Source organism: Mus caroli, chromosome 5 (genome assembly GCF_900094665.2).
Source record: "Mus caroli chromosome 5, CAROLI_EIJ_v1.1, whole genome shotgun sequence".
NCBI lineage: Eukaryota > Metazoa > Chordata > Mammalia > Rodentia > Muridae > Mus > Mus caroli.
The window spans coordinates 53,983,991-53,997,334 of record NC_034574.1 but is presented as its reverse complement, the minus strand read 5'-3'; positions in this window follow the sequence as shown (position 1 = coordinate 53,997,334).

Below are 13,344 nucleotides of genomic sequence, written 5' to 3'. Positions count from 1 at the left end.
ATGTCTAGCTTTTTAGCAAAATAATGGGCAATATGTAGATCTCATGTTTTGGAGGACTTAAATTCTTACTTCATGATATGAGCTCTCCTATTGCAACAAGTAAGCATGTCCTTCCAGAGAAATCATTATTGAAGCTCACATTTTACAAAACCGATTCTGATTTGTTTATCTTTCTCTTCTGGCAGCTTATTTAGCAACTTCCAGTACTATGAAAATCAGCAAGTGTGGATTAAAAGTCCACTTCTCTATGCACTTACTATAACCTATGACCCAATAATGCTATGTCTTTGAAAATAGAATACTACAATTAAATTCCAGAATAAAGAAAAGGAATGCCAACACTCTGACTGGTTTCATGATAAAAGAAAAAATTGACAAATATAATGACTGTTCGGAAGGGGAACATCTATTCACTTGGTGAGGATACAAACTTGCATAGCCACTATGGAAATCATTGTGGAGTATCATTTAAAAGCTACAAATCCACCTCTACCATCCTTAGGTATATTACTAAAGGATTCCATATCTTAGAGGTAATTGCTTATCCATGATCATTACTGAAATACAAGAACCAACAATGGAAATTAACTACATGTTCACCAACTGTTGAATAGATGTTTGAAATTTACAAAAATAGAATTTTTTTTAATATTAAAATCAAAATATAGAAATTCCAAGTATATAGGGGAACTGAGAAACAACACAGAACCTACTATGTATACAGAAAGATAATTGTCCATTTTATCTTATTTTTCAATGCTAGCTTTGAACACTTAGAAATTTATGTTCCATTTAAACTATCCTTAAAGGCAGGGATATTTAAAATAGTCCATGGTGAGAAGCTTTCAACCAATGAGAGATAGAATGCACTTTGTATGAAGAGTTAAACGTGAGTAATGTAAGGTTAACTTGAATGAAAGAACAGAGGGTAAGTTAGAAAGAAGTATGGAGAATAATGAGGAACAAAAAGGAACCTACTATGGATTAATAGCTTTTATTAGGAACATGTTGTATTTAGTATCTTCTTTTTGTCTGTATTGTGGTTATTATCCTTTAGATACTTTAGATACTGTTTTGCATTTTAATTAAATCCAGTTATTTCTTTTATAGATCCAATTTTACATGTCATCCAATAACTGATTCTAAGACTGAAGATACTATATATAGTACCATGTTAACCTCTCATAATTCTAAATCTATTTACAGTTTTGAAGTGTAGACAGTGGTAGAATAAACTGAAAATTCTGTAAGAACTGGTTATTATTTCTTTGTCAATGATCAGTTGACTCTTTTTTTTTCAATTTTTTATTAGATATTTTCTTCATTTATATTTCAAATGCTATCCCCAAAGTCCTCTATATCCTCCTCCCACCTACCTACCAACTCTTACTTCTTGGTCCTGGTGTTCCCCTGGACTGGGGCATATAAAGCTTGTGAGAGATATTTCTGGAATTTTTATCCAATTCCACTGATAAGTTCATCCAGTCCTTCATCAATATTGCATATTAAAAATGTCTAATAAGTCTAGATGATTCACTAGTACTTTAATGGTGCTCCTTTTCTTATATGCTATGTTATTAATTGATTTTTGTTTCTTTAGTAATTTCTAAAGTTGGGATATATTTATTTGACCTTGAATTTACATAACAATTTGAGAAATCAAATGTTCTTATATCCATGAACATAGACTATCTCTAATATTTTGTAGGCATAGATTTAGATAATTACAATGTTTTCTCTGAGATCTTTCAGACATACTTTATCATATTTATAACTCAGTGTTTAGCTTATTTAATAACAATTAAAATGATATTTTAGCCTTAGTGAAAATTACTTGTTCACTGATGGAATACCCATTTCTTTCATTTTGCCATTTGTGCTTGACAAATGCTTTAACACATACCACAAGATGTTGTAATACAAATTTTCATTTTCTTCCATTAATTACTTATATTAGTTTCTAATTACTTTAACTGCTATACACTTAACTCCCACTCATTCGCATTTGTGTTTAAATAACAAAAGACATACTTTTCATGTTTAGTGTCATTTTCACAATTTCTGATATTCTATATTTATATAGACAGATCTATTTAACTCTTTATTATTTCTTTTTTAAAATTTTTATTACTAGTTTATCTATTTACATTACAAATGTTGTCCCCCTTCCCTGTCTCTATTCCATATTCCCCCCTCCCCATCCCCCCTTCCCTTTGCCACTAAGAGGGTGCTCCCCACCTATTTATTTCTGCCTCACCCCTGTAGCATTCCCCTTTGCTTGGGCAACAAGCCTCCACAGGATCAAATGCCTCCCCTCCCATTGATGTCAGACCCCTGTGACATATGTAGTAGGAGCCATGGACCAGTTCATGTATACACTATGTTTGATGGTTTTGTCCCAGGGAGCTATGAGGGGTCTTTTGTTGATATTGTTGCTCTTCATAAGGGTTATAATAGTACACCAATGACTCAGGCTTTAAGATCTACAGTGGAGAAATGGGACCTCATAAAATTGAAACACTTCAGTAAGACAAAGTACACTGTCAATAGAACAAGACAGCATCCCACAGATTGGGAAAAGATCTTTATCAACCTTATATCTCATAGACGGCTAATTTCCAAAATATGCAAAGAACTCAATAAGTTAGACTCCAGAAAACAAAATAATCCAATTAAAAATGGGATACAGAGCTAAATAAAGACTTCTCAACTGAGAAATCTCAAAAGATCTAGAAGCACCTCAAGATATATTCAACATCTTTAGTCATCAGGGAAATGTGAATCAAAATGACCATGAGATTCCACCTTAGACTAATCAGAAAGAATAAGGTCAAAAACTCAGGAACAGAAGATGGTGTTGAGAAAGTAAAAAGAGAAACACTCCTCCATCGCTGGTGGGATTTCAAACTGGTACAACCACTCCCAAGTCAATCTGCCAGTTCCTCCGAAAATCGTAAATAGTTCTACCTAAAGACCCAGTTAAACAACTTTTGGGCATATATCTAAAAGGTGCTCTACCATACCACATGGACACATGTTTCACTATTTTCATAGTTGCCTTATTTATATTTATTTTTTGAATAGCTTTTTTAAAATTAATTCTGATATTCTTATGTGCTGGTACTAAATTCTGCCTCATAAAAATGTTCTAAGTATACTCATTACCTTTATTTAAAATATATCTTAATAGTTATTCAACATATGTTAAATATTCATATATGTATTTAATTCCTGAAATGTGAGTATGTGTGCCTGTGTTTGTGAACATAATAAAGTAATTAAGCACATTCTATTATTCCGTGAATATGTTTCTGGATTTATTAATTTGGATATTCTCTCTCTTTTAGTTAGTTTGGATTAGGGTTTGTGAACCTTATTAATTTTCCCTAAGAAACAACTCCTTATTTCTTTGATTATTTGTATTTTTTTCTTTGTCTTTATTTTATTGATTTCAAACCTCAGTTTGATGATCTCTCAGTCTGCTTCTCTTAGGTATGTTTACTTTTTGTTTTATTGTAGTGTTTCTCAAGTGGAGGGTCACAACCCTTTTCTGTGTCAAATAATCCTTTCACAGTGATCTCCAAAGACCATTAGGAAATACAAAAATTTACATTACAATTCATAACAGTAGCAACATTATAGTTGCAAATTGGCAACAATGATAATGTTATGCTTTTGAGAGACCAGATCTTGAGTTCAGACTCCATCTTGGAAAACATGATCTAAGATTATACCCAAGTTAGCTAACAGGCCAGTAGATAGCACAAGCTTTTACCAAGCCCTGTGTCTAGTACCGGTTTCCATGTTAGCCCCCAACAAACCTGTGGCTAGCACCAGTTTCCAGTTTATTCCCCAACCCATCTGCGTCTCCAGGCTACAAGCATGCCCTTGACACTTCACTTCCAATCAGGAGGAAAACAGGAATTAAGTTTATGATTTAGCTCCTAGCACAAGCCAATTATGTTAAAGACCATAGTGACTGCCCAATCAGATGTGTACCAGGCTACATAGGCCTTTCTTACCCTCAAAAAAATCATTTCTTGAAATTAGGCTCAGGACTTTTCTTGTTCTCCTATGTCAGAAACAATAGTGTGGCCCAAGATCGAGCTTGAATAAAGAGAACCTAATGTGATTGCATTGAAATTGACTCCTTAGTGTTCTATTTGGGGTTTACAAAATTTCCCAGCAGAACTCTTGGGCATCACCACAACATAAAAAACTGCACTAAAAGTCCACAACATTTGGAAGGCTGAGAGACACCTTGTTTTAAAAGTTTCAGGTGTGCTGCTAAGTTGCTAATTTGAGATGTTCCTTTTTTTTTTTTTTTCCTTTAAAATGTGGGCAAGTAGTGCTGTAAACTTTCCTCTTAGTATCACTTTTATTGTATATTTGGGTATGTTGTGTATTCATTTTGTTGAATTCTAGAATGTATTTAATTTCTTTATTCCTGTCTAGATCCATTTTTCATTCAGTAGAGAGTTGTTCTATTTGTATGAGTTGTATATTATTTGTTGTTGATATCTAAGCTTTGAGCTATAGAAATTTTTTTAGGATTCAGGGAGTTACTTCAATTTTCTTGTATTTTTGAAACCTGCTTTGTTTCTAAGTAGCTGGTCAATTTTGGAGAAAGTTTCATGAAGGGCATAGAAGAAGGTATATTCTTTTTTGTGTCAGAAAAACATTCTGTCATATATGTTAGTCATATATGGCTTATACTGTCTGTAAAATCCCAGTGTTTCTTTGTTTAATTTTTGTCATGATATCCTGTCAATGGGGAAAGTAGGGTGTTGAAGCCTTGCAGAGTTGATGATTGATGTGTGATTTAAATTGTAATGAGGTTTCCTTTTACAGATTTGGATGTGCTTGTGTTTGAGGCATACATGATTCTAGAGTATTGGATTAGGAGGGGAAGAATGAGTGGTTATGGTCTTCAGTTTGCTTACCTGGTTTCCTTTTCTGCTTAGCTGGTGTGTTCCCATTGAATCCCTGCTTAAGTTGGAGTTTCTGATAAAGGGATGAGTTGGGAACGGTAGGTTGGGAGAGAAGGTCTTTGTGATCCACTGGGGAAGGAGTCACCTAGGAAAGGGAGACCACAGTGAATTTCCTGATATGGAACTGGGGATGAGACTGAGAAGATTGCATCTCAAGAGCAATAGCGATTTTTGTTTGTTTGTTTTATGTTTATGTTTACACAGTTACTCTTTGCTTAAATTTAAGTTGAGGTTTCTTTCCTCAGAGCTATAGAACCTACTGATTCAGTTGTTCAAGGCCAGCCTGGTCTACAGAGTGGAGTTCCAGGACAGTCAGGAGTATAGAGAGAAACCCTTTCTCGAAAAACAAACCAAAACAAAAACAAAAACAGAAAAAGAATTCTTTATCTCTATTCTTAGGTATTATACACACACACACAGTATCTTATGTTAAGTATAGTTAAATATGTTTTTATGTATTGACTTTGTAATCTTATAGAAGTTTGTTTCAGAATTAGTTTTCCCTGGATCGCTTAAGTTCTACCCTTGAATGTGAATTGTTCTAAGAACTATTCACATTCAAGGAAAGAATTTTTGTTGAGTTTGTCCAGCTCACATATATACACAAGGCTGTTCCCAGGGACTTTTTCCTACACATTTAAGGAATATTTCATAAAATTATATTAAAAAAATCTTTTATCCATTAAAAAATTGAGCTTCTTTAATAAAGAAAATTTGTTAGTATTTACTCTTTAGGGTCAATTTAAAAGAAAAATCTTTCATGTTCAAATTTTTTTATCTGTAAAATGGTTGGACCACTGAAATGTCCATGAAACACTCTCATGTTTACAACATCAATGACATTAATTTCTTCCCTTCTGTTCTCTGAGAAGCCTTAGCAGCAGTGCGTGTCAGGTTCCCATCATGTCATAATTATTTCTCTTTGTTCTACTTTCCTTCTTTGTGAAATTTTGATGTCTTCCTACTTCAGTTGATTTTGTTTCAGTAAATGGCAATGTACTTATTGAATGGATAAATGTAGCAACATATGCTCTTTATGGACTTATTAAATGTTAATTCTTTTTTCTCATAGAATAAAGTTCCATATTGTGCAAATACACCTTACTTAAAGTGCCATGGACCTTTATTCTTATTATTATTTAGAAGATGAAATGAGGTCCTTAATAAGCTATAAGCAATATCCAATCTCTATTTTATAGGAAATCATGGACTGACTCATGAGGAGTTTTAATTTACATCGTTTTGCTCAGATCATTCTTTCCATTATCCGTAGAAGGTGAAAATAATTGGTCTTGATTTAGAAAAACAGCTCATAATAATGGCCTTAATGCTAGCATCAGTGTGTCTTTCAAATATTACAGAATGAGACTGCCCTAATCTCTGAACAAAGTACGGCAATCAGATAGTTTACACTTCAGAAGAACTGGCACAGCTGGCAAAATGACCAACATAGATGTGGTTCAAAACAGATTTTTAAAAACCTGTCATCTTTCCCACCTGTACGAAATTTTCACATTCCATTGGGAGTACATTTTTATTCAAAAAATAAACTGAAGCTTGAAAACTACAGCCTCTTCTGGGTGAGACAGGACTTGGGAAAGAGAAGATTAAATTAGCACTTCAAAAGCAGGTTAAGCAAGTGATAAGAGCCTCAGAGGACCACAACTCTGGGACAGAGTGGAAGGGTGAGCAGGCAGCTTTTATATAATTTAGACATTTCTTTTAGACCTTAGTCTTCACTTGCATCCAAAGCATACAATACACTGTGTTCCTGCTGTGTCTTCTTCATAGTTTGTTTTGGTCAGAATTATCTAATGTTTTCTTTTAAGTATATATGGAGTGAAAGATTCCCAATCTGTGCATCATGATAATCTGTGAATTTATAGTCAGGACAGTAGACTTAGTTCATTACTAGTTTATTTGTTTAGAGCTTTTAAATGTTAGTAGTAAAATCATCTTTTCTAATTTCTTCATTTCTAGTGTCTTAAATTCTATGGCTAATTTTGTGTTGTTTCTTCTTTAATACCAAGGAAATATGGAATGAATGCACTCTATACAATGTTAAAAACTCAAAATATTTTTGGATATAAAGGTAGTTTCCTTTCATAATTCTTTATAGAAAACATTGAAGAAATTAATATAAAATTGAAAGTAAAATTTATTTGATACATTTTAATAAACCAATTCTCTTCAGACAACAATTACTATATGAGTCATTGAATCCAAGGAACAATTTGGATTAAGAAACTAAAACCTCACATGTGGCTCTACTAACTGTCATAGACTTAATTAATTTATCTATGTTTTAAATTAGGGAAATGATAAAAAGATACATAGTTCCTGCCCTGCTTCCCCCCACTTCTCTCTCCTTCCAAGGTTCCTCCCTCACTCTACCTCTTGTGATTATTTTGTTCCCAGTTCTATGTAGGATTAAAGTATCTACACTTTGAATTTCCTTCTTCTTAAGCTCCATATGGTTTGTGGGTTGCATCGTGGATATTCTGAACTTTTGGGTTAATATCCATTCATCAGTGAGTATGTGCCATGTGTGATCTTTGTGTCTGAGTTACCTCACTCAGGATATTTTCTCGTTCCATCCATTTGCCTGTGAATTTCATAAAGTCATTTTTTAATAGCTGAGTACAACTCTATTATGTAAATGTAGCACATTTTCTGTATTAATTCTTCTGTTGAGGGACATCTGAGTTGTTTCTAGCTTCTGGCTATTATAAATAAGGCTGCTATAAACATAGTGGAGTATGTGTCCTTGTTATATGTTGGAACACCTTTTGGATACATGTCTCAGAGTGGGATAGCTGGATCTTCAGGTAGAACAAAGGGGAGATACAACCTGGAGACACCATCTCCAGTAGATAAGCATTGTCTCAGTTAAGGGTTGAGGCCACCCATAGAGCTCAAAATTCTTAACATGGAAATAGTCCTGTCTAAAAGAAAGACAGAGACAAAAAAAAAAAAATGGAGCAGAGACTGAAGGAAAGGCCATCTAGAGACCGCCCCACTTAGGGATACACCCCATCTGCAGACACCAACCCCCTACACTATTGCTGTTGCCAATAAGCACTTGCTGAGAGTAACCTGATATGGCTGTTCTCTGAGAGGGTCCATCAAAACCTGACCAATACAGATGCAGATAGTCACATTTAACCATCTTACTGAGCCCAAGACCACAATGGAAGAGCTAGAGAAAACACTGAAGGAGTTGAAGGGGATTTTATCCCATAAGAAGAACAATATCAACTAACTGGACCACCCAGAGCTCCCAGGGACTAAACCACCAACCAAAGAGTATACATGGAGGGAGCCAGAATTTATATATATATATATATATATATATATATATATATANACTCATGTATACTTTAATTATTACTCATATATATATATATATATATATATATATATATATATATATATATATATATATATATATATATATATGTCAGAGAACAGCCTTATTGGACATCAATCATAGGAGAGAGAGACTTGATGCCCGAACCATAGCAGTATGCTAGTGCAGTGAGGCAGGAATGGGAGGCAAAAGGGAGGGGAGGGGTGATGGGATGAGGGTTTGTGGAGAGATAACTGGGAAGAGAGGTATCATTCAAAATATAAAGAAATAAAATGATTAATTTAAAAAACCTCCAAAAAAGAAAAATACATAGTATGGAGATTTTATTCCATTGCCCTATTTTAATGTGATTATACAAGTCACATTAAATTGCATTTAGTTCTTCCATCCCTTTTTCCTCATAGATGATATGCAGGTTCTGAGTATTATAGTGGTCTCTGAGATTCTGTGTCTGAACATATTAAAATAATTTTTCTCCAAATGAAGCATTGATGTGGAGAAAAACAGGTAGTGTTTGCTTCCATTGTCTTTTACTGCAAAAATGTAGCTACAGTAAAGTTTAGTTTTGGTCATAGTAGACAATTTATAGGATACATTATTTTCTTCCCAATTAGTAATGAAACAGAAAACTTGTATAATTTCTCTGAATTCTTTTTAAGCTTTTCTAAGCATTTTGTACTTTAATTATTAAAACAATAGGCATATGTTTTATGATTTAGTGGTCAGGGAGGGGAGAAGAGGAACATGATCAGGTATTGGGGAGGGAAACAGGACAGAAGCCCTGAGGGCCAGGATAAAGAACGGAAACAGGCAACCTCGGGAGGTGAGAGGTGCAGGTTCTCTAGATTGTACCAGAGACCTGGGAGGTGAGAGACTCTGGACTCAAAGGGAAGGAACTTAGATGAAATACCCAACAGTGAGAAGAGGGAAAATGAAGAGTCCATCTCCAGTAGAAAGACAGGGCATCAAGTAGAAGGATTGGGTTGCCATTCCACAGTCAAAAACTCTGACCCATAATTGTTCCTATCTAAAAGAACTACAAGGACAAAAATGGACAAGAGACTGAAAGAAAGGAGATCCAGTGTCAGGCCTGAATTGGGAACTATCTCAAGGAGAGGTCCCAAGGCCTGACACTATCACTGATGCTATGATGTGCTTACAGACAAGACAGTATACTTTGAATACACTATAATTTGGAGAATTCTGAGGGCCACTGTGTGGAACTTTTGACTTACTGGACTGAGACAACAGTAACTGCACAAATATCAGTAGCTAAATTATGAAATCTAACAAGAACGTTTACAGCTGAGGGGGAGCTAATGCAGCCGATAAGTGACATTCTTCTATTTTTATTAAAAAAGTTTAAAAAGACTGTGACATTTAACTGGCTGTTTTCCTGGCTAGGGTATAGATTTAGGATAACTTTAGGGTTTACCCCATCTATTTAAGGTGTTACATTAGGTTGCTGCAAATATCATTTATTGTTAAGACTACTCTGGCATTATTCTTCAAAATCTCATCTCAAAGAAACAAACCAAACAAAACCAAACAGACACAAACACACCCTTGTTTTAAAGCCTGAAGTTATAGTGGAGAATTTTGTGATATCTGTATAGCAGGTTTATTTTGGGTTCTCAGTACCATGTTTTTCTCAGAGACAGAACACCAGAGAGCAGTTCTACTTCAATAACTTTATTCACCCCTCACAACCCGGAAGTAAGCATTATTTAACATGAAACATTTGATATTACTGTTACATGATTCTCAGAAACAGCAGCCCAATGTGGTGCCTAGAATATGTCCATACTTTAACTAGTTTTCTTGACTAGCAGAGGTTTCTGCCACACTGTAAATCACAGCAAGAAATCCATGAGATTAACAGCTATCGGATCAAGTGCATTACATTTTATATTTCAGCATTAAAATAAGTGGTGTGTGTGTGTGTGTGTGTATGTGTGTGTGTGTATGTATGTGTGTGTGCAATGAATGTTTAGATACCCATAAAAGCAGAATTTCTTTAGATGTCCTGGTACTAGAGTTACAAATAGTTGTGAGCCACTTGATATCGGTGCTAGAACCTGAACTTTGGTCCTCTGAAAGACCATCAAGGGCTCTTAACCAGTTTTCAGTCTCTCTGACTTGTACTCTCCATATTTTCACTCTTTTAATAAAACATGTCATTTAGAGAGGTGAGAATCTTTTGGGTCACTGTATAGCACAGCTGAAAACTGACTGAAGCTTTCCTTTCTTTGATAAAAGTATATGTTATAAAGATTAGTTAAAAAATCACATTACTAAGATATAATATGAAAACTAAAAACAATTTGTTGATATTTCAGAAATGTTTTGCTTATAGACTAATATAAGGAATAAATGGTACTTAAAATATGTTTAATGTAATATCTACATTTCTGTAGTTCAGAACCTTTTTACCAGGGAAAGGATAATACTTGGGTGACCTTAAGCAACTCATTCCCAGGTATTGACTTCACAGATACAATTATTAGTTAATTTAAGTATGTCCTTTCTTGCTTATATTGATAATTTTTAGTATGTACACTTGGGAAATAAAGTTGGATGATTTTGACAAAAGTACTTAAATTGACAATACGAATAGCAAGTCTTTTTCTTATATCAGTCTTATTGATATGAAAACAGAAATATGATATAGAATAAATCTCATTGTATTATAGTGCTTATATTGATAATTTTTAGTGTATACACTTGGGAAATATAAGTTGGATGATTTTGACAAAGGTACTTAAATTGACAATAAGAATAGCAAATCATTTTTCTTATATCAGTCTTATTGATATGAAAACAGAAATATGATACAGAATAATTTTCATTGTAACATAAAATAGAAGAAATCAAAGTCTTTAATTGAAAGAGATTATATCTGCAACAAAATGGAGCAAGCAGGCAAACAAAATACAATAGTTCCCTGTGTTCAAATTCAATTGATATCTGGAAACCATTTGTTCTCAGAAATGTATCAACTGTGGAATAAGCTGCTTCTTTTTCCACTAAGACATTGATGACTTATTTCTCACTAAAGTAGATCTAAACGCTGGAGTCTGGGCCCAGTGGTTATGAGGGCACACAGCTCTTTTGGAAGGCTTTAGTTTGGTTCCCAGAACCATAGCAGGCAGCACATAACCAGGAGAATTAGAACCTTTGTGGGCATTGGCAATCACCTGAATCCTCCCTGCAGAAAGATGTGGACACAGATAAACCTAGTTATAAATAATAAGTCTAAAATTAGTTTATCATCTCTTATACTACAAATAAAGTGTTTCCAGTTATGTACTTTCTAATAGAAATAGACGCTGAAATATTTCATGATTCTGGAGAATAAAATGTTGAATACCCTGGTAAGTTTAATGCTAGGTAGTCAGAGTAATAGAGTAGAAGAATACAAATTTCCAATTCAGGATCAAAGACCGTCAGTTTAATATTATGTACAGTTTTGAGTTAATCATGTTGGTCTCACAAGCACTCTGTATTCAAAAAAGATTTATTTTCATTGTAATATTTTGCTGCTCTCTGAATGTCAATGATTTCTTCTTTCAACTTGTGATATGTGAATAAAATGAATGAAACACCATGCGTTGGAAGGTTGATGCTGATCACATGCTCATGTTGCTGATTTCATGTTGCTGATTTCTTCTTCCTTCCCAGGATATTTTTCTGCTGTACTATTTTCTTATGAAATAAAGTACTTCCTACCAATTTCATGGTAGTAAAGTGTCTGTTTCTTTTGCTGATATATCTGTTCAAATAAGCTTCTTCCTTATAGTTGTAGCAATGCTAGGTGTCCCCTCTCAAGCATATAACCAGGCTATATCCAAGTCACACTACCATCAGTCTTTGCTAGATAGGAACGAAGTGTTGGAAGGTGGTGGACAGGGAGGCATTTGTCTCATGAACTGTTAGGATTGAGCAAGACAGCTAGCCATCCCTATCTTAAAATATATCTTCATATTATAGATGAGAAACCTTGTATGTGGTATTGTGGGAGAAACACTGATTCCTGGTGTAGACACCTAGAATATTCTATTGCAGACCCTTGGAAATTTAAGGGTTATCTGCATATGGTGACTGGAATGAGTGAACCAGATATAAAGAATTATTTAACTGAACTTACTTCCAGAATATTTCCTGGGTTTTCAAAATTATAATTATTTAATTTTGAATATTTCTGAGGTGGAACAAAGTTCTCATTAAAATTCCAAATTCAGGTGGGGATTTTCCTTTTCTCTTGTTCTTTGCCATTTTAGATTTCCATAGAAGAATATAATCTGTGTTGACCAAATTAATAGGCAAATTCTTGCCCTCTAACTCCTCCCATATCAAACCAATTCATTTTCTCTCCAACTTCATATAGTCTGTTAAAATTGATAAATCCATTTCCTGCAGCCAGTATGTACAAGCGTGTAGTTCCACCTACTCTCTGGGCTTAACTAGTGAAGAGGTTAAAAGGTGTTGTTTTCATTAATTAAAGTAAGTATGTTTATACTTGGATAAAAGAAATCAGAAGCCATATCAGAGTAGAATGATAAGTGTTGACTCTAAGCCTGGCACTTACACTCTCTGGTCTTCCCGCAGCACTTCCAAAGAGATACAAAGCAATTTTCGTGGTAGTAAAATGTCTGCTTCTTGTCATAGGGGCCAGCCAAATTTTCTTTCTGAGTTTTTTGTTAGGTAGTCATTTTTGTTATATAACAGTGTAAAAACAAAACCACTGTGGAAATGCAGGGCATCAAAGGATTTGTGAGATAGTATGGAAGGATTACAGTGAATAAAAACTGTAAATATATCTAGGAAGCATGCAGGTACTATTCTTCTTTTGTAGAACTTTTTGATGAAATGTCTAGTTAAAAACTAGTTGCATGGAGGGCCACAGGCCTCATCCGGCCGGATCAGCGCCGGGGTAGCGGGAGCTCAGGGTTGCCTGACACCCGCCAGCTACCCACGACCCCC